Raw genomic sequence first — 27,950 nt, 5'->3', positions numbered from 1 at the left:
GGAACTGCAGATCCTCAGCTGCCTTTGACTGAGATGTCTAAGCACTTTGAGAAGACCGAGACTAGCTGAAATTAAAGCTCTGGATGGAAGAAGACCATTAATATTAAATGAATGATAAAGCAATTTTGCATTAGTAAAAATAGGAAAAGAAATGCAAAAAATGTAGATGATGGTATAGAATGATGACAAAAAGATGAAATTAATAGCAAGGAATGTTGTAGATGGGGCCTGAAATAACGGGGCTGAAAATAAAGACAGAGATGGAGTAATGCTAATTCCTAAGATATCAAGCTTGGCAATAAACCTGTTAGTAAAATTCAGCCTTATTGAAGCAGAAGTGAAATTTTAATGGCTAACTTTAGGTAGAATTATATATTGCTATCCCATGGGAGGGACAATACAGGTACACCTCACCAGTGGCAGCACTTTGCTGAGACAGTGGAAGAGAGGGGAAAGAGGAGTCTAAATCAAAACACTCAAGGTCCTTCTCTTTCCCTCCAAGATACTGGTGCATGGGGACAGAATTTGCAAATGTAGGTCCCAGTTTCAGGGATGGGGAATGCCTGCCAGTACCCCTCGTGTCCTGTAAGCCTGAAAGGGTCTTCTCCTCTCCCAGGGAACCTGTTAACTGCACCAGATCTCTGCCTCTCAAAAACTGAACTGCTGCCTCCTTATGTTCTTACGTCTCTTGGACTGGGAGAGAGCTGCTGAGATTGCTGAAGATTCCTCTATCTGTTACTCCTGTCATCAGAGGAAGAATACCCTACTTGAAGAGAGTATTCATCCTCACAAATTAGGAAATAAACATCACAAGTTCAGGGTTTTCCCAAAGTAACAAAATATAAGAGAAAGGGACACAGACATTCAGAGAACAGGGTTCTGAAGGCAATTTTAGAAAAAACACATTATTGCGTTGTCTTTCAAATTTCTTGTATTCTTTCAAACTTCTTGTACTTTCTCTTGTATGTTTCCTTGAAGAAGCAAAATAAGATGGCACTAAAATTTTAAATATAAATACGAAATTTTTTACATGCTCTGCCATCTTCCCAAGAAAGCAGACTGCAATAGTAGCCTGTTTTATCAAAGAGGTGACAGTTTGACTTTCAGAGTCCATTTTTCCAACCTCTTCACTTCCTGTTCAAATCACTGTTCAGAGAAATAGATTTTTCTCCACAGAGAGATGTGCTTTTCATATCTACTGCTGACTTTTTAATTGCAGTAGCTGTAGCATTAGGTCAGGCTTCAAATATTCGAGTTATAGGAGTTGACTGTAGCCTCTTAACTAACCTGTTGCATAAATTCTGATTCAGCAATATATTATATGCTGGATTCATTCTTCACATTAATGGAAATACAGCTTTTAATGCAGTTGGAATACAGCGCTGGAAGTTTTGATTCAGCAGCAGATTATGTGCTGAATTAATTCATAATATTAATAGAAGTTTTAAGTGCTGTTGGAAGATGTCACTGGAAGATTTTTTATTTTTTGTTCCATACTGTTTTCAAAAATACATTTGAAGGCTTTTTAGATTTTGCAGCACATCCAGATGATGCAGGAAAGGTTAATAAAGCAAAGGCTTTATATTCAGGTACCCTGAAATGTCAGACTTCCATGGATCTAGCTTCACTCTTCTGAACCCTGAGCAACTGTGAGGACACATTTAGCAGAAAGGATTTCATGGGTGTGATCACACATCTAGGTTGGCCAGTAAATGGAAGCTTCACTTTTTCCACATTGTGCCTTCTTGGAGGAGAAAAGATGCAGGGGCAAGTACAGAATCTACATAGCACTGAGAGGAATGACAGAAAACAGTGGAAGTGTGGTTTTGAAACTCCTATCAATAACCTATGAAGAGTGTCCTTTGCTCTCCACAAGCCACTTTGCACTGGGTCTAAGACTACTGTAATCTTTTGGAAGAGGCCTCCAATGTGGAACATTTTAGCCCCAAAGGCAGGGTCTGCCTAGCTAACACCATGGCAAAAAAGCCTATAACCCCACTATAGGACCAGTAAGATTTTCCCCAAATATCCCATATTCCCAGACTCTCATTCCTTCCTGCAAAAGCACCTGAAGACTTGCAGCTGCTCAGATTCTTCCTCTGTAGCACTGCACATTCATGGCTGCTCAGAAACCCATCAGGCTCATTGAATCAGAGGGGTGTGGGATTTTCTCTCATATATATCATGATAGTCATTGTATAGAGGATATTAAAATTAGGAGCCACCTGCATGTGGTTTCAGAACAATCCAGCTGAGCTTGTAAGATAGGAAGAAGGCAATATGGGTGTCTGCTGGGGTTCAGATATCCCCGGAGTGTGAGTGTATGGAAGGTAGTTATGGAGTGTATTGATCCTCTAGCTAGATGCTGGAATAAAGCCCAGACCTAAGCAGACTGAGAACAGGATCTCATTTTTGTGCCAGTAGAGCCACCAGGAAGGCTGACTTGGAAATCTGGATCAACTGATGGAAATGTGGACATCTTGTTATGACACATACACCATTTGGATAGAATTTTTCAAAGTAAAGCACACAATAGATTCTCAGCATTGTAAAATCCTGCATACTATTATCTTAGCCTGAAGGTGAAGTTCAAATTGCATTAGAGTGTAAATCAACACACTAGAGATGACTTGGGTCTCAGTGGACACCAAAGCTCTTGAGGAGCAGCATCCTGGATGAACTTACCCTATTGCAACAGTCTCAAACTCTTCAGAGATACCAGCATTTACAACAACACATTTGTAAGAGGCTTTAAGTCACTGCTAAGAGTACTGCTAAACATGGTTGTGTCACACTATGCATTTTTGCTGACATCTCATTTCCTTTCCCATTTTGTGGTGAAGGTATAGACAGGGTTTATTATCAAGTCATCCTTCCTGTGGTAACAGATGGAAGTAACAAAAACAAAAAAACACACAAAAGGATTATAAACATCTATGGCAAGCTTTTAGATACTCTGGCCGTTAATTTTGAGTACATACAAGCTGGAATGCATTATCACATCCAAGTGCACCCAGTCTCCAAAGAAGGAAAAAAAAATAATATGAAGAACAGACATATGTTCATAGAATATTGATCCAGAAAGAGACATAAAGTATTTGACAATGGATACAACACTAAAATATTATTAGGATTAATAAAGTTTTTCCTTTAAAAAATTACATAAAATTCACTAGTTTTATGGATAAGCACTTGATTTTACCCTTGTTAGGTTTCAGCTGCAGAACCAAGAGATTGCTGCTGAACAATGGGCTATTACCTGAGAAGTTGCCTCCTGCAGCTGTAAGCTCAAAGCCTGCTTTCGGATAAAGAAAGAATTTGGTTATCCTAGCTCTGCTTCTTTTTTTATGTAACTCATAAAACACACTGACAAACTGGCTGTCCTGTTGCAAAAACCTCACAAGATTGGATTAACAGGACTCAGGGTTGAGGTGCAGTGGCTGAACTACAAGATGAAGCTTGTACAGAACATGCATTGTGTCTCATTTAAACCAGAGCAATTAGCTGTTCACTTTCATGACTATTAAATGCACTCATAATTAAAATTTAAAAGTCTGAAGTCTATACTATTTTTTCCAAGCTCCAATTATGAGTAATAAGATTTAAGTTTAAGTTTAACTTGTATTTTAATAGAGGGTAAAGAGCCCTTATAAATCAGTCAAATAGAAATTGCCATTGAAGAGCTATTACTGAAGAATTGCTGTCGAAGTAAAACTAATTAATATCTGTCACTGCAAAGAGTTAACTACAGAAAACTTTCTTGCTTAACTACCAGCACTATTAAACCACCAGGACTTACATCATCAAAGGAACAAGTAGGAGAGAACACACTGTTTCTTTTGACATCAGCTTTCATCTTCTGCTCTGGCAAGATTCTGAAGTCTTTTTACACGAAATCTGACCAGACAGAACCAAAGCCAGGTCTGGCTCCCCAATTAGCTCTGGCAATGTGCTGTCGCATCGCATTCTCAAAGGGTTTCCCCTTAACTGAACTTCTGGATCACAAAATTACAGAAAAAGAGATAAGCTCTAAAGAAACTGAGAGTTTCACTGAAGTAACCCAGAGAAGGCTTTGCCACCTTGGGCCTAGAAATGGTATCCAGATCCTGAGATCACACAAAGTGGTCTCGGGTCTCCTCCATGATCCCTGGTGATACACATCTATTCCAGTAGACACTTGTGACCTCACACCTATATATTACTATGGCAAAAGAGACCTTGGAAGACCTAAAGTACAAAATTTGATGGCTGTCTGGTGCAATATTGGTATTTTCTTCTTGGCTTTTGGACATTTTCTTAACAGTAATTGCAGATTCTTGTTAGTGGAGCACTTATTGGATGAGTTTTATGGGTTAATCCTTCAGAAAGCATTAGACTCATCTTCCCCAGGTCTGTCCCAATCCTGAAAATATGCAACAGTCTCTCTGAAGAAAGCTTTGATTGCTTATTCAGAAGTCCTCATCAGAGATTATCAGAAAGGTTTGCAATGTGAAAATTAAGGCCCTGAGTAAGCTAGTATAATTCTAAAGTGGGTGCTGCTTTGGGAAGGAATTGAACATGATATCTCCAATGGTCCCTTCCAATGAAGATTGTTCTCTGTTTCTATGATCATGCCTTGCATTCCACTGCACATGCAGAAATACATGACAGTAAATGTATATAACTGGATCAGGCCATAATCAGCTTTTTTTTTTTTTTTTTTTTTTTTTTTTTTTTTTTAAAAAAAAAAAACAAAAAAAGAAGCAATCCTTCTTTCTAGGAATGTATCATTTTTATAGTTAACTTCCCTGTGATAGTTCTCCTGGAAGGATATTGTTATCAGCTGTAACAGCAAACCATGTATCCCAAATATTCTCCTGACTTGAACAAATGATAAAGTTCAGATTTCACTTGAGCTCAATGCAGCACACCTCCACTGAATATGCTTAGTCTCTCCTGCTGTATTTTTGCTTGCTAAATATTCCTATCTCCCATGCCCAATGGCAGGAAAGCCTGGGATTTCAGGGTGGTAGCAGTCTCTCCTCCTTTGGAACCTCACCAAGGTGAGGAGTCAGTACACACTGCCACTTCTCCAGGGCACCTCAGATCCAGGCAGGTGTTGGCAAATAGGAGGGAATTAAAAGAGCAGGGACAAACAGGATTAAGGGACAGAAGTGACTGATTTATGATGAGAGATTAAAAGACCTCAGGTTAAAAAGTTTGGTCAAAAGTTGACTTAGGAAATGGCTATTAATCTGTATTTGGTATTGGCTTTCCTTTCACTTTAAGAAGGCATAAAGCTCAAAAGAGAAAAGTGTCAATCTACAAATGATTAGAGAAATAGTCTAAAATGGTCCAACAGCTTCTGATGGGAACTGACTGAAAAACAAATACTGAGGTATTTCAGATGTGCAAACCAAGATATTGCCATCTCTTTCAACTTCTTCATAACAGCTGAGGATCCCAGCGGGCCTGATTTTGATCTTGACACCTGTCTGAGCAGAGCATGTTTTCTCATATTATCTCCACTGATAACCTGACTGAGAGCAGTTAGGTTAAGGAATGGCAGAGTAATTCTGTCTTTGTACCTGCTCTTTTGCCATCCTTTCTGAGTATCTGTACTTCTGGTGACCATTGCACTGGTGATCATATTTTTCATGAAAATGGCTATCTGTCCCCTAGAATCTGGAATAAGATGGTCTAGGTGATTTTCAGGAGAAATGGCTGAAAAAGGATACCTGAGAAACTGCAAGTAGCCTCAGCATAGCAATGGTGGAAAACCCACCATTTGTATCAAACAAACTGAACTGGAAAGAGCATTGATGGATTATTCAGAGAAAAAAAACATGGCAAGAGCTCGCAGAGGGGGAAGTAAGCTGGACCATGTTTGGTTGGGGAGGTTTTTTTGGTGGGTGGTCGGGGGGTTAATATAAACCTCCTCTTAAGCCATCCTCAATGTCATATATCCACATCTCAGGCTGCAGTGCCAGTGCTCACCAACACAACTCGTGGCCTGATGATTTGCTGCAGTTTGGACTTGCTGCTTCCTCGCCTTCAGTCTGGTTTGGAACTTTTTGCAGTTCCAAATTAATTTGGGGAAGTGGCTTCAGCTGGAGAGATCTAAGAAATGGGACATGCTCAGCCTTTCCACACATAATCCCTACATTTTATATCTCACTAGAAGAAATCTCTTTAGGAAGTGACTAACCAGGCCAACCTCCAGGTCTGCTATGTTATTCTCTGTTCGAGCAGTCTGGCTAACTGGGACAACACAACATGCTTTGTAGATTTTAGCTGACCACTGGAGAGGAGCTGAGCCACCTGCTGAACTTCTGTGTCTTGGAACTGAATTGATATAGAAGCAACAGTTAGCTAATCCCTTGTATTGGATGAACATTCCTTAGTTCTCCAAGAAAAAGGAATATTTTACATTGCTGTTTGTAATAGACACCCCAAATGCTCTACTGTTAGCAGTTACTATGGTAACTGCTTGCAATTTCTTTTAAAAAAGGGACAGACTAATTTTTTCATTGGTTACCTGATTTAGTTTGGTTTTCTTCACTTGAAATCTGATATTACATGTAAAACAGCTACCAAATACTATTGTCATGGCCAGCTCAAAGACCCAGTGATCTTCTAGGCCAGATCTTTCCTGCTGATCTTGAACTTAAGTTTTAGTAACTTCAACAGAATTACTTGAAAAGGTAACCCAGCAGGATGAAATTTTAAAACCTCTGCCTTTTGCATCCCTACTTCAATTAGTTGTACTGAGAAAACAATACAGCTAGTTCTCTGTAAGATAAAGTTCTGCATTAGTTTCAGATACAAGCTCACTAACTTGAATTTGAAATTGGTAGTGAGGGCTTGTTATTACCCAGATTAGTTATCAGATTTTCAGTAGTAAAACAACTTCATTCATTGTTGGGTTGATAGTTGCCATTATGTTTAAGGTTGCAACTACCGGTACAAAACACACAAAAGCTGGAAACCTCTGATCTTTCCATCTCTCCTTATCTGTATTTTTCTTTATATAAAAGCAAAGCTGTTTAATACTGGAAGCATGAGTGCCACTCCTAATTCTGGAAAAAAGCCCCAACAGCTTATGCCTTTATAACCTGCCGAAAGAAAACACCAAACTTAAGTTCTAGTCCAAATTCTGCAGCTGGATCCAACTTCATGAAATAAAGGGAAACATAGAGGCAGAAATAACTTTAATGACAAAGCAGCCTGTACGCATGTGAAACTATTTTACTGGTTTCACATGTTGGGAAGAAATATAATGATCATTCTGTGCTACACGAGTCTTTTATGCTATGAGCTTCACCAAGACTATAAAATACATTTCTACTGAAAAATACAGCCTTTTGTAACATGATAACATTTGGGAACCATTAGCAACATGAATGAAGTATTAGATACAGCCTGTGACATCAAGAACAAGGAAAGCCAAACAGTTCAAATCACGACAAAGAAAATACCAAGAGACAATGTAAATTAATAGTTAAAAAGAACAAACTGGCAAGCATCCTTAAGTGATATTATAAGGGAAAGGAAAACTGGCCCAACTTCATGGAAGTTAAGTGGTTGTTCTTGGAAATCAACTGGGATACATGGCATGGAAACATAAAATGATAAGAACTATTTGGCATTTGGAACCTATTTATAAATAACCTCCCATTTCTACTTTAATAAATCAGGCTGCTTTAGGAAGTGCTGACTTTGTACCTTTTGGCTTTATCAGCAGTACTTCAATAATGTTTAGGAAATAAACTTCACAGGAAAACCTCGGGTGTTCAATTAGTTTTAAATGTTTTAGGGAACTGAGATAATTAAATTAAAAGGATAATGGTGGCTTAATGCTTTGTGGCTCACATGAGATTTATACATTCCAATATAACCTCAAGCTGTACATATGGCATTAGAGAGAAAAAAAAAAGATGGAAAAAGAAAAAAGGAAAGGTTCCTTATTGGAGGAACAAGAGTGTAGTATGGAATCTGACTACAGTGGGCATTTTCTGGCTTCTCAGGTTTTGTTGGTTTTTCTTCTATACCAGTGCTTAGTTTGAATGAAGTGACCAGGAAATACGGCACATTTAAATACCATCTTTCCTGCTACCCAACCCTCTGAAACCATGAGCAATGCTAACTGAACTGAACAGCACTGGAACACACTAAGGCTTACTTTGCAAGATTCATTTCCTCCCTATGTTAATTATGCTCAGAGGGAATACAGTGCAAACCACAAGCCTGGAAAAGCTTGCAAAAAATATGTGTCCCTCTCTCCAACTGCAACTGCTAAAACCAAGGGTTTAAGTTTTGCTGTGCAAACTCTGGGATCTGGGGAAGAGTGAGGGCTGGGGGATGCGGAGATGGCAGGGGAGCAAGGGAGAGAGTGGGCTCATGCTGGGTGATTTGGAGCCTTGCAGCTTCAATTTAGCAGCCAAGAGTGGCTGTTTTCCCATCTCAATCTCTGCCTACAATTCAGTCATGCATTCTTTTTTGTGAAGAAGGGCCCCTACTCTGAGTGCTCACACTACACCCCAAAAGTGTGCCTTTTAGATTTCTGGGGAAGTCTGGAAAGGGCTAGCTAAACTACAATCAAATAGGGAAATATTTTTAAGTATTAATTTCATATAAGCCTGCTTTTTAAATGAAAAGGAGTTTTCAGAAAAGAAAACCAAAGGGAAGCTTATATCCCGAAAGACCTCATAGCAGGAGAGCAAAATTTACTAATCCCTAGTATGCCCTATGGTGAGCTGACTTCCTTTTCCCTCTGAGGAGTGAGCATGGTACTAGACCAGCTGGGTGTCTTCTGGAGACCTTTGACTGCCCGTGCCACAGGTTACAAGCTTTGAGAATATACAAGGAAGCTGGCCTGATGTATTTGTGCCTGCTCAGCTCTTCCTCTTTCTGAGGGCAAGACTGCCTACTGATTGCTGCAAGTAAGTCTGAGACACTGGAGGTAGACCATCCTTAGTATCTGCAAGGTTTAAATTGTTGATCGTTGGATGGAAAAGAAGAAAGGGAAAAAGGGGCCAAAAGAGACCCACTGGAATGAAGAAACTCCTCATAAAGCCAGCTGACAGTCCTAGAAAGAGCCATTCAAATCTCTGCTAACAGAAAATTCATAATATTCAAAATACAAAAACCTCTGACTTGCACTCCCTCTCTCCTAAAGTTTTATGACAGCCAGGGGGAATCCTGCTGATCCATTTGAATCAAGAGAAATTGAATCTTATGCCAAATTGCTGGCACAGGTGTAGACTAAGAGTGCAGAAGAGAAAATTATCTCATCTTTGCATGTAATGTCTTTCCTTTGACAATTCAGTATCTCTAAAGCCAGAGACGAGTAAAAGAAGATTGTACACCATAGGTATTGTGCAGTATTTTTTTTTCTCTCCTTCATGGCAAATCTGACTCCTGTGTGCTCTTTAGATTCTGTGGGAGAAACCCTGCCTTGGGTTCCTTCAAGGTTGTGAAGATAGCACCACATAAACTCCAAGGATGTGGCAGGGATTCATTCATGGCAAGGGAAAATGCCCCATGGATATGGCAAGAGGGCAACACAGGAAATTCCTTTCCACAACAGTCCTGGGCAACTCAGTTCCTTTCCCAAGTTGCTGTTCCTTCATTTGTGAAATTCTCCTACAACTGCTTGCCCTTTCTCTTGAGGCTCTTTGGTCTTCAAGGCAAGGTTTGCCATGTACTGTGCATTTGCACAATGGCTGGTAAAGCAATACTATTCAGAGCTGCTCTACCAGCAGTGAATGCATTAACTCTGATTCACTTTGCCTCTTCTGTTTGACTATTCAGTGGCACACATGCAATGGACTCATTTAATTTCATATGGATGTGTATTCATGTTGACTCACTCAGAAATGTCTTTATCTGGTCATAATGGCAGCTCATTTTGCAGGTGAATGAATACACTTTAGAGCTGCATAATTTCTTTTTTTTTTTTACTGGACCAATACTATTCAAAGAGGGTTATACTTTAAATCTGAGAACAGCTATGTGAGCCCTTTTAGCAGCCTTTTCACTTATCTGTGGAGAGTACTTGAAGGAAAATATTTTCTCTGACTGCTTCAAGTGAAGGTGTCATCAAGACTTTCAGGAATGGCAGGAAAAGGCTTTTAGAAAGACACGGACCCGCTGAAGAGAGCCCTAAGGAAAGACTCAAGAATGATCAGATGTCTAGAAACATGTGATTTACAGGGAAAGGTGACATAAATTTGGATTGCTTATTCTGAAAGGGACTTGGAGAGGGTGTGATAACAGTTTTCCAATACATGAAAGTCTGGTTCACAATGAGAACTGTTTTCTCATGGTGAATATAATGAGAAATAATGAACTTCTGAAAATTGCTGCATGGCAAACTTAGGTAAAATACTGGGAAGAGCACTCTCTGTGGGCATAAAGCACTGGGATAGAGTAGGGAAATTGTACAGTCCCCATTACAGGGGTCAAGATGGCAGAAGTATAATCCTTCCTTCCTTTCTTTGGGCTAAGGGACACAATGGATGACATCTCTTCCAACCCTATGATTCTTTGTGCTCCCATATCCATCTTCATGTATAATGCAGAAACTCTGAATTAGAGATAATACAAAAAACAGTATAAAGGAAATCTTGCACTGAATAAAATCATCACTACTTAAAGTGCAGGAAGTACTTTTGAAAAACTTCCTTTTATTGCTTATTATTAATTTCATTTCAGGTATTAATTTTATTGGTTGTTACACACCACTGGTGAATACTGGATCCAGAAAGAGGAAATGTAATGGAGATCCTTGCATATTGTTATTTTATATTAGATGAGCTGAGCTCTAAACCTGCAGCAGTCTTGGCAAAGCAGGTGATTATACACAAACAGAGCCCAAATGGATCCCGTGGACTTCTGCCATTTGAGCAGCTGCCCACACCTGCCTGGAAGTCCAGGAGCACCAGCTAATCCTTCCCCCTAGCAACAGCCTTGAAAACCAATCTTGAGCTTTCAGAGATTGGCATTGATTTTTCCTTAAGATCACAGGTTATTCACAGTGAATTCTGCAGTCCCATGCTGGATGCAAAACACTTTTTTGCTGTATTATTATACCTTTTTTTCTCTTAAATAAACTGCTGAGAACATTGTCAATACTTAAATTACAACAGCAGGAGTAATAGTGTAGTGAAGTTCAGTTCCCACAGGATAACACTGAACTGATAAAATGCAAAACTATGTATTATCTGATGCATAAATAATGCTGGTAAAGGTATTATTTGTTTCACGTTCAGCAGAGTAAAAAGTCAGTAAAATTTTGTAAAGATTTGATCATTTCAAAACCTTATAATTTCAGAACAATGTTTTTTGAGAAAAATGCCTGCTGGATATTTGACAGAGTACAAATAGTACTGGCCCACAGGAGTCACATTCCACACTGACTCCATAATCTTTCCATGTGCCTCTGTGCCCAGTGGTGTGACTGCCTTGCTGAGACTATCCTCAGCTGCTCAACACACAACTGCTGAGGACACCAGGCTGTAAGAAGTAGAACAAAAGTACATCCTCTATCATGAGCCAAAATCAAAGAGCTGGCAGCTTGAGCAACAGGCACACGGAAATCTGAAGTTCTGCAGACTCACCCAGTGGCTCGATCCAGCAGCCTGGGCTCTGCTGAGCAACTCACAGGACACCCACCTGCAGAGCCTCAGCCACCAGTGAGCCACAGCCCCTCTGGTGTGAGGGAACAAATGGACACACCCAGGGAGCTTGACAGCCATCAGCTGCTTGGCTCTCACAGGACTCCCACTGTAAATCACAAACAGGAATAGAAACTCAGTGTAGCTGAATGTACTAATTTTTTCCTAGTTGCCTGACCAATATAGAAATTCAATAAATGAGCAGGAGGAAATTTGAAGAGAAGGGCCAAATTCAGCCCTAGCATAAGCAGTTGTAATTCTGCTCCCTGTAGGGGCAGGGGTGTCACCTGCTATCCTAAGATTTGGCCCATAGGTAGATAATGACCAAAGCAAAACAATTACATTCTCATAAATAAAATACGTGCAGCATTTACCACATGATAAAGAATAATTTAAAGACTACATAAGGAAAATTTTAAAAATTGGGGTCTTCAATCCGAATTTTTAAAATTTTTCTTTATGTCCTCAGAAGAGATCCATAAATATATAAAAAATATATTCAAGAAGCCAACATTATAATAGACTCCAGGACTCCAGGAAAGGAAGTCTGTATGCCTCCTATACTATTATATGCAATTTTCTACATTTATCAAAAAGCTTCTGTCATGAGAGCCAAATTCTTGGGACAAACATGGAGAAAATTAAGCTTCTAGCAGTAGTGCATGGTGTGCCATTAATTAACAGGACTGAGTGCGGCTTGAGGAACAACTGCAGCTTGCAAAGTAAAGCTAATGATGGCGCAAGGCTCACAAAACGGATGCACAGCAGTGCTATGTATATGCTGCCCCCAGACTTCTGAATTCTCACATTGTTCTGCTTTTGAAAGGTGTCATATGGTGGCACAGCAGGCTAATGATATAGCATGTTCTGAGGAATTAGTTTAAGGGCCTTTTTTTTCCCCAACCCAGTGAAAAATAGTAGAAATAGTGAATTTTTGGAACTTAATGGGATCACACTGTTCTTTCTTCACATTGTCAACTTCACTTAATTTCCTCCTTCCTATTAATGTGTCTAATGCATATGTCAGGCGGAAGCCTGACACACTAGTGGCAAACAGACTGTTGTACGAAGGCGGCAAAGTGTTAAAACAATTGAGCAAGTGAGTACTAAAGTTTGCTGCTCTGGCCATATGGTACAGTGTTTAATTTCCCGTAGTGAAAGAACGTGGCTGTCATAGAAAAAGATGATGAATAAATTTACTTGGGGCAACTTATTATAATGAAGAATGACTTCTCAGAGGAAGCAAACAGAGGAATTTAGAGTCTGATGAGAAGCATATGGGAAGCATTAAGATATAAGCAAGGGTAGCAAGGCTGTGTGCTTTAAAAATGAAAGACATTTAATCGATGCTTGTTGCTGGTGTCGACATATGGAAGTGAGAAATGGGTTTTGATTTGGAAGACAGGAAGAAGGTTAATAGCAGTAAAGGTGGTTGTGGAGTGATTGATACTTTGAATAACTAAGGCAGAAAGGGAGACAGAACTTTATGCAAGTCAGGCAACATATTCAGGAGAACAGTGTAATCCAGAAAATAAAGGACATTTAATGACTGGGCAGATCACTTGCCTGCAAGGAGAACTGATAGGCCAAGCCAGCAGTGATCAAATAGTAGCCCATGGACAGCAAGGGAGACTGAGACAGGCAAGAGCATCTAGGCTGGCTGGGAAAGGGCACAATGGAAGAGATCAGCTGTTTCTCAGGATCAGTCTGGTGCAGAACCCCTGTACAAATGATGGTGGGGAGACTGGTTGGGAAGGAAACAACAAGAGTGATGTATGAGGAGTATACATCAACATTGCTGCTGTCTGCATGTGTGAATTTTCCCAACATCTATGTAAGACAAATCAAGTGAGTGAATGAGATTACATAGTTCCTTTCTTGCAGCAGCACCTGCTTTTATGTGGGCTCAATGAGGTTGTATAGGCCCTGGTACCAGAGGCCTCACAGAGAGGAGCCTTGTGCAAGCTGCTGCACATGCAAGAGCTTTACCTGTTTGCTCTGGATTGTGTCCCCCACCAACACACTCCCAACTGCCCGGGGTATGCAGAACTGCAGAGGAGCTGAAGGCATAATTTTTCTCCTCCAATAGATTTCTATTAAAACCAGCTTCTCAGAGGTGAAAGGTGAGCTCAGGAGCTGCCATATGATTTAGCATTTAATACCAGCTTATTCTGCCTGTTTCTGTTACTTTCTCTTGGTCATAACTTTAGCACACAGAATTCATTCTTATTTGTTAAGTGCTGACATTGCACCTAGATAGTAAACAGTATGTAATATGAATGCATAGTAAACCAACTGCACAGTCTAGGTACTTTTCATTTTTCAAGCAGGGCAGTGGGCTAACCTGATCCTTATGCTATGCAAGGTCAAAGAATTTATTTTACAATTAAAAACAACTGACATAAAGTTACAAGAAAATGAAACAAGAAGTTTTACTTTTCCAGGCAATATCTGCTTTTTACTAAATTGGTTTCAAGAATTCATTTCATATGATACGATATAGAAAGATATGCGTTTAAGTGGAGAAATTGGACAGCTTTAAAATGGTAAGAGAACTTGTGACAGCTTCTTAAAGGGAATGAGGCAACTGGCCCTCTGTGCAGAAGATATTTCTGGTAGGAGGTTTCTTAGGGTCAGCCCTCAACAGCTGCTATTGAAATCAATCTCATTCTGTATCTTCTGTGTTTTGATGACCTTGGCATGAAGAGCCAGTGTATGCAGAAGTGATTAACAGATGCACAAAATCAGAAGGCATTGTCAGTAAAAAGAAAAGAATACCACAATCTTAAGAACTCAAAAATCAGAAATGAAATAAAGTTATGTGATGTGAAGCTATGCACTTACGGACCAGTAACTGAACCCCTACTGCAATCTTTGGCTCATTAGCTGGAAATTACTAAGAAGGAGAAAAGCCTGGGTATATTGTATATGATCACTACTGTATATGATTACCACCAGCAATGTAATATGACTCCTAATACGTAATATGACAAGAAATAAGAAGTTCTGGGTGAAAGGTTTCCAGAGAAAATAAGGAAGCATTGATGTCAACAGACAAGTACTGAGACTTCACTTGGAATATTGGCCAAATCTGTCTAAGGCAGAGTTTCAGACTGGAACAGGTCTGGAGAAGAGTATGGAGCAGATTACTGTGTACTGAAACGTTGTTTCAGGCTTATCTTCATGGGGAATAACTGTTTACATTGAAGAATAAGGTCAGCACCAGAAGAGATAGGTCTAAACCAATAGACTTCAAATGAAAATCAGCTTTCCATAATAAGAGGATTCCTACCTAATGTGGATTCCTTTTAAGTGGGGTCTGACCTGATTATTAATTTGTATATAGGGTGGTTAGCAAATGGTTAATTACAGTCTTTATTTCATATTCATACACTTTGGACATGAACAAACAGTGGGCATGTGGCAATGAAAAAATGTATTGGCTGTGGCACTATATTCACAGGGGCACTGTATCACAAAGACCTGCTTCATAATACCTGGCATTCCTGAGACCACAAAGTAAACATCTGGTGCTTGTTCCCAGCCTCCAAGCAGAGAGGAGCTCTGGCCAGTGCAAGCAGCACTGTGGTGAGTCTCTGTTTGCCTGGCATCACAAGAGGAAGAAGATAAAAACTAATGATTCTGGAGTGGACCAGTCTGACATCAGCAGCAGGGAGAGTTCCAGAATAAAGTAATGAGAAAGATGATGAAGAATTACCTGAATTCACTAAGTTCTGGCCCCACAGAGCTGAGCAAAGGAAAATCTCACTCTGCCTTCTGAACTAGAGGAGAGCAGCAGAATTGTGCATTGGGTCAGCCAGGCCTGGAGGACACTAGAGATCAGAGGAGAACACAAGTAGGTGTGCTACAGTCAGCCCCTTCCCCCAGAGCCAGGAGAGGGTAAGGTGACTAAACAAGGTTTAGTTAGCATGAACTGAATTCATGAGTTGCAATTCACTGTTTCAACAGCACTGGTGTCATACAGTTGGGCTTTAAAGTCTTGCTCTCCCGAAAAAATCCTTAGTCCTTCACAGAAAATATTTCTGTGGATGCAAGCGCAATTCAAAGCCCCCTCCTCTCAACCATCAAGTCATCTCAGCCTGGAATTTAATTAAATATTTAATGAACAGCAGACAAAGATGAAATATTATGTTTAATTTTCTAGTCATACTTTTACTTATTGGACCTTTAAAAGACCAATTTGGTTTAAAAAGATAATATTCATTTAATTTTCTCATAAAGGCCACAGAACTTAATTAACGAGAGAAAAAAAAATCTAATTTTAAAGAGCTGGAGACAGGTAGTTACAGAGGAAATTAAAAAAAAAAAAATTTGCACAAAACATGTTGTCTTACGAGTGTTCTGAGGTACTAGGAAACCCACTGTTGGCCAGATGGGATAAGTCAGACAGCTCCAGTAAGATGTCTGCATTATCAATGGAGTTTTTTTTCTATTATTCATGAAGAAATTGCTGGGAGAAAGGAGAACGCTTTTCTTGAAGCAAGCATCATAGAACTTGAATATCCAAAAAGAATAAGGGAAATGATGTTACAAGAGGTGAAAAAAAGGGGCTAAATAATCCATTATTAAGAACTGGCACAACTCTGGCAAGTAAAGCCAAACTAAATTCAGCAGAGCAATGAACTATTTATGATAGTTAAGAATCTGGCTGAAAATCTTACAAAGGGGTAAAAGAAAGGGAAAGTGATATGCTGCACAGTCAGAGGGCAACCAACATCTCTTGTAAAAGACAAGCAAGGAATAAAGTGAGAGGAGGTTAGGGAGAAAATAAAACTCATGTCAGTGCAGCTATGTCCATCTATGCTAGCCAAGGACTCAGTCTAGGGAAAGGGCATTCATCCAGGGCAGCCAAGGTTTTGATGGATAGTCTTCAGCTCCCACAAATGTAGCTAGAAAAGCAGGCATGTTTTTAACATGAGTCATCCCTTAATAAAGCATAGCTGAAGTTCACAGAAGGTTCACAAAACCAAACTGGTTATGCAAACCTAAAAAGCAGTTCACAAATTCACAAGCACAAAGGAACTGCAGTTTGTTTCCTTCTACTGAGGGAACCTAAGAAGACCTAGTTTGGCATTCCTATGTGTGAAGCAGAAGGTTCCCACCCCACCTGCTCTGAGAAGGCCTCAGCAAAGCACGTGGATGCTGCTACCAGAACAACTCCTCTACCTGGAGATGGGGACACAAAAATAATAAAGGGATCAGGGAATCTATTGTACAAGGAGAAGCTGAGAGAGCTAGGGTTATTTCCATGAAGAAGGGAAAACTCAAGTAAAGAAGACAACAAAAGGGATTTCTCAGTGGTGCCCAGTGGCTGCACAAAAAAACAATGGGCACAAATTAAATACAGGAAATTCAATATAAACAATGAAATAACTTTTTTCACTAGGAGTGCAATGGGACAGTCCTGAGCAGTCTATTTGGGAAGAGGGTGTAGACTACATGATCTCCAGAGATGCCTGCCAACCTCAGCCACTCTGCAATGCTGTGAAATATCACTCATTGAAATCCTTTTTAGCTACTGCTAGATTTGGAGTAGTCTTCAAAGTCCTAGAGTAGCACAGAGTTCCAGTGAAATTAATTAACAAGCACTCCTTTGTCTCAGTAGATCACAGGTCATTTTCCCACCTCATAAGTGTCCTTTTTTGCCATGTCAGCACAGGCCTCCTGATAATTATGTAACAAGTACACTTGAGGATGAAGTGGTTACAGACTGGGAGCTGCAATCATGCTCTGAACAAATCATATTTTCACCTATGTATGTGCTGTAGACCTGTGACCTGGTTGCAGTGCTGTCATATGCACTGAGTAAGAACAAAACCTCAGTCAGTAGCTCTTCAGCCAGGCAGGCAGGCTGTTTTTTACAAAACAACAAACACACCTGCTTTAATGTCTGCTCCAGGGATGTAATTACATGAATAAAAGGAGGCCATGTGTATGGGTGCATAGTTGTGTACTTATTGTTCAAGCAGGAAAGCCAGAGAAGCACATTATGTATACACACAAGTGGCTGCCTTGTAGGTTAATAGCACTTGGAGTCTGCAGTCTGGAGTGTCTAGATAAATGTGCACAATTACTTTGTAAAACTGAAAGGGATTCCCTTTATCCATGTTGAAATTTGCCTTCAAGAATGCTGAGGCTAGAGATACCTGGTTTAATACCTGTGAGGGTGAATAGTAATAGGCCATAAATTCTACTCTTTATCTTTATAGAATCATTCTCTCAGACTTGAAAAAGCCAAGAGTCACTTGAAAAATTCTAATATATTTTCTAGCACAAAGAGCCAGATTTTATCCTTTGAAGTATGCAGTTTTCTGGGTGATGAGTGGTCAAGAATTCTTTGCACTTTACAGAAGGTATCAAGAGTAGGTTTATTTTGTATTCTACTTCTACAACTACTGAAACTCAGTAATTTCTCATTCTTTCTCCAGACTTACTCCTTTCCTTACTGTTAGCACTACTCTGCACTTACTCTCCACCAGCCAGATCCAATATAAGATCCAAAAGAAGAAGACTCAGATCATCTCCTGTCCAGAGGACAGTAAATACCTAATTCAGTGCCAACACAGCACAGGCATCTCTGGAGTCTGGAGGCATTCAAACTCATGGGGAACAGGGCTGAATGAAAAAGACTGTTGGAACATTAACCCTTCAACATGAAGGATATATGGAAAGTGACAACTGTACTTATAAAAGAGGGATGCCTACCAGCAGAACAGAAGCATGATTCCCAGCATCTTGTCCAGACTTGCACAAGGAGACAGTGGAATTATATGGTTAACAGCAGAAGACTGTGGGCCAGCTTGTAAGAGTGCATTTGGGGGAAGCCTTAAAAAAAAAAAAAAAAAAAAAAAAAAAAAAAAAAAAAAAAAAAAAAGGAATGTAACCTCACTGCTCTGAAAAATCCTGGGAAACATTAATATTGCAGTATCAATTATAAGTCACAGGAAATTATTATGGCATTGGTTAAGTACATGTGAGGTCACAGTTGAGATGCTATATGCCTTTCTGGGCACCTTATAAAAGAAGGATATTATGGAAAAGTACTAGAGGGCAACAGATATGACTCAGACACAGCAGTATTTAGAAAGGTTAGGTAAACTGAATCTGCATTCTTTGGGAAAAAAAAAAAAAAAAGAAAAAAAGAAAAAAAGAAAAAAAGAAAAAAAAAAAAAAAAGAGGAGATTATAGGACTTATTAAAGTACTGCAGGCAACTTCTGAGAGAAGAAAAAGCTGCTGTAGCCTATTTGAGCCAGGGTGCATGAATGTCATCAACAAAGAACAGACAAACTAAAAGAACTGATGAGGCACTTCAAGGAATAAATTAGCTGGGAGAGAAATGTAGAGCTGCTACATAAAAAGTTGAAACAATATGAGGGCAAAGGAATTATTTAGAGAGGGGGGAAAGTATGGTCTGGCAGGATAAGATAACCTTGGGCAGTTCTTTTTAAATAAGGAATAAAATATTAATCCAGCTGGGTTTCTTTAAGAATTATACTGGAGGTAAAGCACGCTTGCCTGCATAATGCATGACTGTAGGAGTCACTGACATGAGTAGTATTAAATGCTACACGATAATCAGTTGACCAAAAGATGTATTTCTCTCTGGATCATGAAAATGGAATTACAGCATCAGCACAAAAAATGTGAGAGGGCTGGGAAATGCCGAAGATTTCCTGTTTTCTCAGTTTTCTATAAATTAGATGGTCTCACAGGACTAGAAGGGATAACAGTTCTCCAAAATCCATGAATATTACAGCCTTCAGGAGGAAATCCCCTGGATATCAGAGCATGTCAGGAGGTCTGAAACATTGATTTTTGGGACTGCCTGTTCTCATGCTGTGGTTCCAGGAACAGCCCTGTGGTAGCACAGTTTTTTTCAGGAGTCACGTTTCTCTCATCTTCCTGCGGATAGAGGCAGCATGGAATGAGTTCTCACAGGATGTGTCGGAAGGAAAATTCTTCCCAGCTTGATGCTTTCCCTTATTCTTTTGTTTCCCTTCCTAACCACATCTCAGTAGTACCATACGTGAAAGGCTGTGTGGGGTTACAGCTACAGGTAATGTCCAAACTGAGGTTCCCCCAGCAAGATACTCTCCATACCTCTATGTGTGAAGGGCCAGCTCTGAGGTGGAGTTGAGGAAGGTTCAGTTCTGCTGTAGGGTGGGGATGGTGGGTGCCTGAGTCAGGCACCTTTAGGTCTGCTCAGAGTCATTCGTTCTCACTGGCATCTCTAGAGGAAGGGCAGGCAGAGGTGGCCTCTGCCATGCAATGAGGGAAGCTCTCTGTTGGCCCCTGGAGGAATCAGTGCTGGCTGAGGGAAGTGCAGGGCCAGCAGGGACTGCTTTACTTGGAGCCTGGCCACCAGCTGAGCAGGGACCAGTGTTGTGCCTCACCCTGCCTGGCAGGCAAAAGAACTCTTTCACCTTGTCTCTCAAGTCACTACAAGTCTCATGTGGCTCTCAGCAAATCTTGAGAAGAGAAATTGTTTGCCTCTCTCTGAGACCCCTTCTTCTGATAGCAGTTGTTAGAGAGGTTCCCTTGTCCATCTAAGGTGCAGGAAGAGACTGAGCTTTTGTAATGAAATCCTTCACTACCCAGTGAAGGATTCTAGTAAATTCATGAGATAGCAATGATTTTATGGCACTGGAAGCAAAGGGAGCAGAAATATACTTTCAAACAGCAGAGCTGGAGTGGGTGATAATCAATCTGGGAACTGCTGAACTTCTCCTATTGCTCCCTTATGTCTTCTAGACCTGGACACGTGCAAATACTCTGTGTTTTTCCAACCTCTAATAATGATGGTATGAAATCCCCTGTACCTAGGAAAGGCCGAAGATGGTGGAAATATTACAAAAAGGGCAAAGTAAGGAGGAATAGTTATTTACACCATTGTGGATGAAGAGCCTCAGGAGAGCAATCTCAGTGGCTCAGTTTCTCACACTGAAACAAGCAGAAGCCAACAAGCGGCAGGAGCTGCTGAGCTGCTTGGGCGGCATTCATTATTTATGCAGATCTTGGAAATTGTTACCTCTTTAGGAAAAACATAACTGAATAAAATGGCTGGAAGGCAAACATATTTCAGTTTAAACAACATTAATTTAAAATACGAATAACAGTCTTGGTAGATTAATCAATCCAAATGTTGGGGTTGTTTGGGGAATTTTTTTCTCCTCTGCAGCTGTATCTTGCTAAGTAACACATTTCTATTTCAAGACTGTTAATGCTGTAGCAGCTGCAACACTCTCAGGGAATTTTTAAAAATCATATTGAAATTAAAGGCTGAGGCATAAAAACAAATCCTTCACAGCTATCCCAGCCGATGGTATTATAACAGTAACAGGCATTTTCAATCCATCGTATTCTTGGCACATGCAACTTTTAGTCAGTGCAAGTCATAACACTGCATGTGTCTTAATGTGTTTTTCTCTCTGCCACCCGAAGATAATTACCAAATATTAAGAAACTGAGCTTCACTGCCTCCCTTCAAGAATGTGCTTTATCTTTTCCCTCCCCTGTTTTGTTTTTTTTTTTTAATAAAGACGTGGAATAACTTGCTCACCCAGTTGTTAGCTACAGCTGGTTTGTGTCTATTTTTTAAAGAAGCCCGTGTTTCTAAAAACTGTGCACCTAATTGCATAAAAACAAGAGATGTGATTGCAAGCACAGATTAAGTATTTGCATATAGAAGATGAAATAGCCATTTGTGTTTAGTAAGTTGATTGTAGGAGCTAAGAGTGTGACTCTGAGTTTACCACATTTCTCTCATATACAATTTCAGGGAGAAAAAAATGAAATCCAGATGTTGAGTGACTTTCACATGACATAGAATTATAGAATCATCATAGAAAGGCTTGGGCTAAAGGGACCTTAAAGATCATCTAGTGGCCAACTATGGCCAACCATGGCCAACTCTCCAGCCATGGGCAGGAATGCCACCTACTAAATCAGGTTGCTCAAGGTCTCACCCAACCTGGCCTTAAACACTGCCAGGGATGGGGAAGCCACAGATTCTTTGAGCAACCTGTTCCAGTGCCTCACTACACTCTGAGGAAAGAATTTCTTCATAACATCTAATCTAAAGCTCTCCTTTTTTAGTTCAAAACTCTTCTCCCTTGTCCTATCACTATGTGCCCATGCAAAAAATCATATATACCCATGAAGCATGAGTAGGGCTAGGAATGGAGCACATGCCACTGGCCCTGGTCTTTTGTATCAGGGAAATAAACCACCTTTTTATAGAAGTCCTATTCAATGGCAGAGCTGTAGGAGTGGTTGCTGTCAGCAATTGTTTGAGATGAAGAGCTATGAATCCAAACTTTCACATCATATCAATGCTGTTCAGAGCAGAGGTGAAAGAATGAGCAAACCCATTCTCCTCTACAAAAGCATTGCCTCCAGACCAACTCTTTCCTAGGGTATCAAAAGCCACAACAGGCTCCAAATAATTCGTAAAACCCAAAGCTCTTCCGTCCCTAATGTCCATTCAGGGCTGAATTTGTAAATCCACCTTCTACTTCAGTACATGCAAACCAAGCACAGATCTCTCTCCTTACTAATAAAGTCCAGACACTTTAAAATGCAGGCTTATTGCCTGCGCAATAGAAGCCCAAAACTACAATAGACCACAGGAGGAGTTCAAGAGAAGTCAGAATTACTCCATCAACCTCAAAAAATTGGTCCTGTCAGGTAAAAAGGTGCTGTGACCCCAGGAAGGGCTCTGCAGACTACAAAAAAGCAGAAAAATAGCAATTAGTCATTTACCCCTCTCTTCAGGAATCTTCCCTGTGAGCAGGGAAAAATGTCATTTCTCTCTCTCAATCTCACAAAGAGCACAATCACTGGAGCAATGCACATGGATCAGGTACCTGCAGGGGTTTCACAGTGCTCCTCCATCATCCATGGGAGGTGCTGCTTAGTCTGTGTGAGCTACATCCTGCTGGTCCAGTCCTTGCTATACAGAGAACATCAGGCCTTAACCAGGGCAAATGGCTGTGGGATTCATTGCAAACAGCAGAGTGACCCCAATGCAAGGCCTGCCCTTATCTGACTGTATGGCACCAGAATATACACCTGGCATGACCAGGATGATGGATGCCTTGCCCCCTCAGTCTGTTGGGGGGGAACAGAGAGGAAGACATTACAGAAAGGCTCATTGCTTACTACAAGATGGCAGAAGATAAGAGTGAGTGACCATTGTGGAAGACAAGAAGAAGATGGCTCACGTCCTCACACAGAAGTGAAGGGGAAGGGGGATTTGGGTGAATAAAAGATGCTGGTATCTCCCTCTCCATCAGGTAGAATCTGGTGAACACATCTGAGGCTTGGGGGAGAGATGTCGACAACCATCTTGAGCCCTTGTGCTTTTTTGGTCAGGATTTGGGCAGGTGTTTATATTCTTGTGCAAAGCAGACAAGCTGTTCTTTGGCCTGATCCTGTAAAGGGCTGAGTCACTTCCAGGGTTCAGTACCCCTCATCATGGGGGCCTGCCACAGATAGTTTCAAAGGTCTTTTTCATTTTTTATTGTCTTTGTGTTTCTTTTCTTCTTCTTTTGGCAGAACAAATTTCGGTTATTTTCCAATGAATCATTTCCAGCTTTTTGTCTTCTAAAGCTGATGACAAAGGAGAGAGTGTGCTGACAAAAACCAGCCCTATCAAAGCATGATAAAGTTCTTGCTGTCTGCCTTTATCACAGATCTAAGCAGTGTCAAGAACCCAAGATTTAAACAAGCAGCAAACCTAAAAATAGATGGAACAAATGCACTTGTTGTTTTGACTTTTAAGAATTATTACAGATGAAATCTGCTTTGTATTTAATATATGCAGTGAAAAGGGAGGGGGGCTTCAAGGAGACTTGGATGCATTCAGCTGTTGCCTTGCAAGTGTAACACAGCTAAGACATGAACCCTGGGCCTGTGAAAGCACATTTATCTGCAACTCATCTCCAACCCAGAAGGGTCCCTGTTCCTGTGGCTGGATCCTAGTGCAGGCTCAATTCCTGCATCTGCACAGTTTCAAAGATTTCAGTGCCGGGGCAGACACTGCTGCAGGATTCAAACCTTTGTGGATATATAAGTCCCAACAAAAGCATCCTCTGAGGCTTCTCTTCTGTCTGGCATTGCTCAGCAGGACAAGGAATCAGCCTGGTCTCCAAGCCACACCACACAAGTGGTGAAATTCCCCAGAGAGAGAAAGAGCCACCAGACTGACTGGACTAGGACCTACTGATCCTCTGGTGGCGAGCTTGGGCTTGGAGCTCACAACCCACACTCTATTATCCTGTCTGTTCTGCACTAAAAGCAAGACTGCTTTCAGGACTATCTCTGCCAAGGGCATTCAGCAAGTCATTCAAAACTGGTTTCAGCTTTCTGGTTCACACTCTTTGTACCATCTTTGTACCATTGTCCTTTCCTTTCCTATCACTTTCTGTACTGCATACCTCTGGACACTATTCCTGCACTTGAGCATTCATCTTATGCATTCATTCTCAGCCAATCCCCTTCAGACCTGACTTGGAAGCAACAATACACAGCAAAAAATGAGGCCTGGGGCACTCACCAATTGCTGGAGCACATGGGCTGTCTTGTAGTGGCAGGTTTGTGGGAAAGCAGACATACTCTGTCCTCAACAGACACTGGAAAAAAGACCTAGAGAAACACAAGGTGCTTCCTGACTCTGACATTTCTCAGGCTGGGATAACAGCATCACTGATGACATTATATCATGGTTTCCACTTCACACTATGCCCAGTTGCACTGGGCAGTTAATTTCCATCATTATTGGTGGAGGCCAAAAGCAGAGATGGTTTGAGAAATGACTGGACATTTTCATGGCAGATATACCCATGGTGGCTTTTAAACACAATGATTTATATGCTTACAAGGTCCTTAATCCGGTAACTTTTGGAAAGTTATACACCAAGGAGGGAGTACTCTCAACTTTCCTGTTTTCCTAAACATCTGCTACTGGACAGTGTCAGGAACATAGCAAGAGGGATCTTTGATCTAACCCAGTAAGGCCATTTCAGTTCTAAAGGACTGAAAACTCCTGCGGTTTCCTTATTCACTCTTGACCCCGGCGCATATCCTCAAGTGCTCCCTGGTCTCTGCTGCCCAGATAATGACCTCATTTTTTTCTTATTACTGAATGGCTACTCTTTCTTTGATTAATCATTTCCCATATTAATATCAAACAGCCTTTGGCTTTCTCAAACAGATTACTGTTTCTGTCAAATGATTCCCTCTCATTCCTCTCAGATAAAGAAAATGGATAAATTATGACCATCAGTCCAATGGGAATGAAATAGATGCATTTTAAATATAGCTTTGGAAAAAAAAAAAAGAAAAAAAGAAGACACCCTACGAGTCAGTTAGCGTTTGATATGAACTTGAAATGACTTGTGAAATAGATCAAGAGTCTTAAAGGCTGAGACCTATATTTTGAGTTTCTACAAAGTTGGCTGAGAAAATGATGAACATTTTTTGTTGTTGTTCACTTAGAGAAGCTTCAAAAATGGAGCCAAATTTTCTTGAACAGTAAGGAAGAATGTGCTAGAGATTTTTAAACTTTTTTTATTTTCAAGGTGGAGGGAAGATATCTTTTTTTCTAAAGCAATTAAAATTTTATTTTACAATGAACTCATCAGTGCAGGATAGCTAAAACATGAGCTTGTTGTAATTAAGTTCTTTTTTCTCTGAAGATCTCAAACCAGTTTAACCATCCAGAATATTCAGGAGAGCCAGATGTTGTTACCATGCATCCCTATCTGGACAAATCAGTTTTTCATTCATCTTGACTACTTGAATGGGTCAGGCAGCAGTGTCATGGGCCCTGCCCAGGTAAGAGCTGCTCAGGAATAGTCCAAGGCAGTGACACAATGAGGCAGGAGTCCTAATTCCTATCACTCTAACACTTCATTTTCTCCAGTAAAGCTGCAGACATTTATTTTGCTACCATGACATCTCACATGAGCTCAGGCAATGGAGTTGCTGAAGAGGTGTTTTTTTTTCCTCTAGACAAGTTGTCTAGCAAGTTTAATAAATAGAATTTGAAAGGTTTTTAATATTCTCCCCTACAGCTGTGTGAATGGCACTGAGCAAGCTGTTATCTGCTGGATTTGCAAGAATATGAGCTAATTTCTGAACTTCTAAAATAACATCTGATTTCTCTCCCCGATCAAGAGACAACTGTCTCCAGCAAGTTTTAGCTGAATTCTCTGGCAGTTTGCAGGGGAAAAAAAAAACAAAAAAACCCCAAAAAACCCCAAAAAACCCCCCCAAAAACCCCCAAAACAAAACAAAACAAAAAACAAACAAAAAAACAAACAAACAAACAAACAAAACAACAACAACAACAACCAAAACCATAACCAGTCCCAACAAATTTGGGGGTGGGAGAGAATGGGGCTTTGGCTTTCAAAGAACAATGCCTCAACAAACTAAGTTTCCTATGGAGTCAGAATTTATGCTGGGGACTGTCCAGCTAGAAAGCAGCTTGGCAGAAAAGGAACCTGGGGCTCCTGATGGCCACCAGGCTGACCATGAGCTGGCAGTGGCCTTGCAGCAAAGAAGGTTAACAGTGACCAGAGCTGCATTAAGCAAAGTACTGCCAGCAGGTCGTGCAGAGTCATCCATCCCCTCAAGTGAGCACTGGTGAGGCCACACCTGCAGGTGTGGGTCCAGTTCTGGGCTCTCCAGTCCAGGAGAGATATGGACATAGTGGAAGAGTCCAGTCAATGGCCACAAAGTTGATTAAAGAACTGGAGAATCAATCCTGTGAGGAAAGACTGAGACAGAGGGGATTATTCAGCCTGGAAAAAGATAAGGGGGATCTTACCAATATTTTTAAGTATCTGAAGGAAAGGTGTGCAAAGAGGTTGGAGCCAGGCTGTTTTCAGTGGCATCCAGTGACACGTCACAAACACAGGAGGTTCCCTTGGATCATCAGGAGATAATTTTTTACAGTGAGGTTGACTGAGCACTGGCACAAGTTGCCCAGGGAGTTTATGGAGTCTCCATCCTTAGACATACTCAGAAGCTGTCTAGACACATCCTGGTTGGCAACTGGCTCTAAATGGCCCTGTTTGAGAGGGAATTTGGACCAGATGATCTGCAGAGGTCCCTTTCAACCTTAATCACTCTGTGATTCTCTGATTTTCTGAAAGCACTGGCTGTCAGCAGTGGCAACAGAAAGTTTGGGGTTGGGGCTGCTTTCAGTCACCTCAGATGACAGGTCAGGAGCAGCCTGTGAGATTTAGGCACAGCCTTTCCTTTCTAGCTTTCCAGCTCTTCAACTAAGAACTTGCAGCGCCAGGATTTGGAGATTAAAGGGTTTTTTCCACGTTATGTAAGGATATGCTGACTCACACAATGACAAGATAAAATATCTAAAAAATCAATTCCAGTTGGTCAGAACAAATTTCCATGATTGTCCCTTCTTCAATGTAGATGCTGTAAATCTGCGACTCTCCTGTGTGGAGGAATGTTTAAGAGAGATGTCTCTGGTTTGGGAATGGAGCAGAAAGCCAGCAGCCCTAAGAGATCCCAACCCTATTTCTAATGGAGAACATCCACACAACCCAGTTCTGGACTCTGCTTTCAGGGAGATATTGCTTACCCACTCCCCTGTATAAGCATTATCTGCTGTGCCTGAGGCTTGAACCTGATCTCTGGAAAACTGATGGGACATTTGCCACTGGCTTTGACAGAACTGCAAACAGATCCAAGTTTATTCCTATTCTCTGTCTTTCTAGCTAGTAGCTGCACTGTTTTCTGAGCCCTAACCACGGATCAAAAGGTACAGGAATGTTTGTATGTGCCCAGAGTCACTTCTGCAGCATAAAAATCTATGCCCATTAGATCTTTTAAGTAACACAGGGTTAGATGTGACCTCCTGTAATTTAAATAACTCAGGAAACCTCTTTGATATGGTTTAGGGTCTGTAGACCTTTCACAGAGAAATCTAATACTATTTTTTTACAGAGGTTCCACAACAGAAGATAATTATAGAGAAGAGGTTATGATGCCTCAGATTTGGTCTCAACAATCAAGTTCCTGTGTTTGAAAAGCAGAAGTTCACCAAAGTAGCAACAATAGAGATTGTATCTGTCTCAAGTCTTCACAAGAGTTAATTTTGATTTCTGGGATTGCTTTGCTTACAACTTTGTTCAGAATTAACAACTCACTGATTGAGTTTTACGCTCTGTCCCCAGACAAACACAGCCATAGGCAGCTTCCAAGGCTTCTGTATTGTCTAGGAGTCAGCGGCAGTTGTT

Source organism: Zosterops lateralis, assembly GCF_965231275.1.
Source record: "Zosterops lateralis genome assembly, chromosome: 7".
NCBI classification, from domain to species: Eukaryota; Metazoa; Chordata; class Aves; order Passeriformes; family Zosteropidae; genus Zosterops; species Zosterops lateralis.
This window is presented reverse-complemented; position numbering follows the sequence as displayed.